Source organism: Syngnathus scovelli, chromosome 19 (genome assembly GCF_024217435.2).
Source record: "Syngnathus scovelli strain Florida chromosome 19, RoL_Ssco_1.2, whole genome shotgun sequence".
NCBI classification, from domain to species: Eukaryota; Metazoa; Chordata; class Actinopteri; order Syngnathiformes; family Syngnathidae; genus Syngnathus; species Syngnathus scovelli.
The window spans coordinates 11,041,988-11,046,120 of NC_090865.1; the positions used below are offsets into that span (position 1 = coordinate 11,041,988).

At 45.5% G+C, this 4,133-nt stretch overlaps 1 pseudogene; it reads left to right on the forward strand.

Moving 5' to 3' along the window:
• The first annotated feature begins 1,037 nt into the window (after positions 1 to 1,037).
• Positions 1,038 to 1,120, forward strand: LOC125987563 (U2 spliceosomal RNA; annotated as a pseudogene).
• The last annotated feature ends 3,013 nt before the right edge of the window (positions 1,121 to 4,133 follow it).

Consider the following 4,133-nt stretch of genomic DNA (forward strand, 5'->3'; position numbering starts at 1 on the left):
AGTTCTTCAAGTCCTCTAATCGGCAAACAAGCATTTGGTTCCAACTCGCAAATGGATTCTGATTGTCACTCATATTGTTCATTACATTATGAACAAAGCTCAGTCGGGCAGCACTAACCTGGATGCTGGTGGAGAAACCAACTTTTTATCCACTTTCATGTTTTAATAGAATTGTCAACAAAATTCAATGTTGGAACTGCAGCTGGTAGGTAGTGTGGCTGAGCGGTCTAAGTTGCTGGATTTAGGCTCCAGTCTCTCCTAAGGCGTGGGTTATAATCCTCTGTCAGTTCCGTACTATTCTTCTGGCCCAACTCTTTTCGGTGCAGCCGTTGTACATATGATACCCTGGAAAGTTCTTGGCGAATTATCAATCTTTGCCTTTCATGTTCATCGGGACTACCCTTTTAATAGGTACCTACACTGTGTAGTTGGATAGAGACTGGTCAAAGGGGACACATATATGCCTCAAGAACTTCATGCATTACTGCGAGTGAAGAAGAGTGAACAAATAAGTCGGCAGACAGGTTTGCCGATTTATTAGTGCCCAGAAGAGCAGCACTCTGTTCCGTACTGTAACCTGTTAGGTTTGTTCCCAGTTCTTTATCTTTAATGCTCAATATGCTAACAGTAATTACCAAGAGGCAGCCTTCACAGTTTAACTATTTAATGTATGCCAAAATGATCGATGCACAGCTGTGGAGGCTTTTCTGCGAGATGCAAAAGAAGGTCCCTCTCCCAGCGCCAAGGTTCCTGCTCTTATACTACTCTGGCCGCCTTCCTGCAAGGAGGCGACTCTGCCTAGCCTGTGTGATAATGTGTGACCTTGTCGTCTTAACCGAGAGCGACTTCTACATATGTGCAAAGGGTGTCATAGAGTAGAGAAAGCTAATAAAGCAAGAGAAGGGTTACAGCGATATAATGGCATAGCTCACGCTCCCTAGCTAATCACATGTGCCAAAGAGGCCTATTCTAACAAACCGTTGGTGAGAATGGGTAGACGGGGAAGCCTGTAAGCGTGTCCCTCACTCGCATACTCCATCGCTTCTCTGCCTTTTGGCTAAGATCAAGTGTAGTATCTGTTAGAGATTTGTTCACTCCAACTTATTTTGCAAGAACCACACGGGAGACAAGCAAGTTCTTTTAGACACCTGCAGGTGGAGAGTTCACACGTTGAAGGAGTGAAGTCTGAAGCTCCCCCAACTGCAAGGACATATTTATTAAGAGAAACAGAGTGGGGGTATGGGTAGGCTGAATAGAAAGCCCTTGTCCTCTAGTCTAAACATCTCAGGGGATGTTTTACGATCTTGTGATAAGGAGGACAAGGTAAGGTATTTATTACCTGTTGTATTCCAACATAATCCTATGATAAGGATACTCTGTAAAACCCTAACAGTATCTGTTCTTGGGTTTGGGGGATTAAGAGAGCTGACCGTAGAAGAGAGAATTTTAACCATAAAAGTGGTGATTTTACCCTTGCTTTTACTAATCACTTCTGTTTTCATCCCAACAAGTAAGTTGCTTTTAGAATTGGACCGAGCCATTTTTTACTTCACCTGGAAATCCAAGTCAGAGTGACTGAAGAGGGACACCATGAAGAAAAAGAAAAAAAACGGAGGAGAAGGAGTCCCGGAGTTAAACCTCTTCCTCGGTAGAAGATATGTTGCCCTGCACCTGTGAAGCGCGCTTTGTTACACCAAATGCACCGAAAAGCCAAGCAATGACACGATTCCGGATGGGCTCATACCTTTGGAAAATAAAGCTAATACCCACCGACCAAAGAATTCCTGTGTCTTTTAATCTGTCACCTTCTTATTCCTTAGTCAAGAAGTTTTTGAAGAACTTTAAATTAGAGCAAGAGAATAGTGAAATTTTAACAAATCACAGGTCTATGATCTCTGTCGTACAGGAGCAGGAAGCGGCGTGTCCAGTGCACGGGCTTGCATTCGGCGAGCCCACAACAGTTTGACACAATGTCAACCACCGCGCCCTCTCGAAACAAACCCCGGGACCTGTTACGGGTGGTGGCCCATGATGTCCTCCAAGTCAGGTCCGTTATGCACTCCCGGGGCATGTCAGCGCTCTCAACGTGCCCCCGACCTGGCTGTGGCACCCAGGAGTCGGTGTTGCACCTGCTCTGGTAGTGCAGGGCTGCTGTAGACTTGTGGGCGACCTGCAATTCCCGGCAAGGGAAGCGCTGTATGCAGACCTTGTACTCTATGGGGTGAGCCCATTGAAAATCAAGCAAGAAGACTTTACAAAGCAGTGGCTCACCTTTGCTGCCATCAAAGACGCCATGTGGACTTCCAGAAATTTGCTTGTAAGGAGGCACAGACATCCTAGGAGCCATGTTGTCTTGGGCTTCATGCCCCTGGTAGGGTCATCCATGGCAAACGGATCCTAGGTGAGGGGCCAGACAAAGCACGGCTCTCACAAGCCCCTTATGAAGAAAAACATAAATGGATTCCGTTTTCCGAGGTGGGGCTCGAAGGCGAGCGTCAACGCCGGGTCAAACGCACCTCTTTCCATAAGGCGGGTTTGTCTTAGCCGGGTTCGGAGATTCGCCCGTAATCTAACCACCCGAGTTAAATTAATTAATTTCGTTTTTTTTTTTTGGTATGGCGCCGACGTGAGTGGCAGCCTCCCAGCAGTGTTCTCTCTTTTTCTCTTTATTTCCTTCTTTTCTCCTTTTTCTTTCTGTCTTTTTGTCCATTCGGCGATGCTGGTGCCTTCTACCGCACCTCGGTATTGCTTTGGATATGATTTTCTTTTTTTTTTTTCCCCTGGGACCGGGATGGCTGCGCACATCGGTCGAGACCGGCGTACCTCTACGACGGCTTCCTGCTTATCCGGCTGATGCTGACCGGGTCCCTTGCCTTGCAGCCGCGACCCCTGTGCTCCCTCGTGCTCGTCAGAACCAGCGACCTTCGCCGTGCTAGCCCCGTGGTGACCATCTGCACGTGCCCCGACTGGGTGCCCAGGACGCTGCTCACACGTTTGCCTGCTTTGTGATGTTTTCACCGATTCACGACCACGGTCCATTGGGTGCCGTTGAACTGGACTACCCTTACACCTGTCTGTGGACCCCGTGGAGGCTATTTTGTGTGTTATGGGGTGTTTTCTGATATTGAGGGGTGCTGGTTGGGCACTGTTACTTTTTTCTTTTGTCTTTTTGCTTTGCTTTGATGGCTTTTATCTTTCGCACTTTCTGGCTTTCTTTGTGGCGCCGTTGTATGGCAGCCTTATGAGGGCCTATTGAGTTGCGCTCATGCCATCTGTGTGTCTTTTGTAAACCCGCTCTGTGGTATGGATACTGCTGGGGCCTGAATTTCCCTGAAGGAGTATTCCCAAGGGATTAATAAAGTTGAGTCTAAGTCTAAGTCTAAGTCTAAGTCTAACTTCACCGGAATCAATCTAATTTCTGTACGACGCCAATCCCTCTCAAGTCACCCGAAGCTCGAGCCGAGTAACTCAATTCGAGGCAAGACTTCGAAGTGACCGCATCGTATTGATGGCTCCCCGCTAATGTTTGAAGTTCTTATTATGTTACGGATATTTTTAGATGTCTTTGTTAAGACCTCAGGGATTCGTTTGTATAGCGCACCCAAGCACTAGTTTTGCCGAAGTAAATGTTGATATGGGTCTGTTCCACTTGGTCGCTCATGCAGCGAGCCGACCAACTTGTTTATTCGAAAGAGAATCGAATTAATAAAAGTGTGACAATAATAGCATTTAAGAAGAAAATTACTGCACTTTATATTATTAATTCCAACTTCTTATAAGTAGATCTAGCACTTAAAGGTCGGAGTGCTTCACCCCACTTGATTGCTTTAAAAAAGAGTAACAACTTTCTTAAAACAAATAAAAATGTTTTACTCTATTTAGATTTGCCCAGTAATTAATTTGGAAGGCAAGTCTATTTTTCGACCGCGTCCTGTTTAACTTTTGACGCGGCCCGACAAATTTAGGAACTGGGCCGCGCCCGACAGACAATCGAAATTTTTTTATCCTTCACCAACTCTAATAATCTATTTTAACCATCGCCGTTATTTTATCTAGAGGAAGTAAATTTTCAAACGAATTAACATTTAACAAAATTAACTTTTCCCTTAAATATTTACGAAAGTTATTTAATT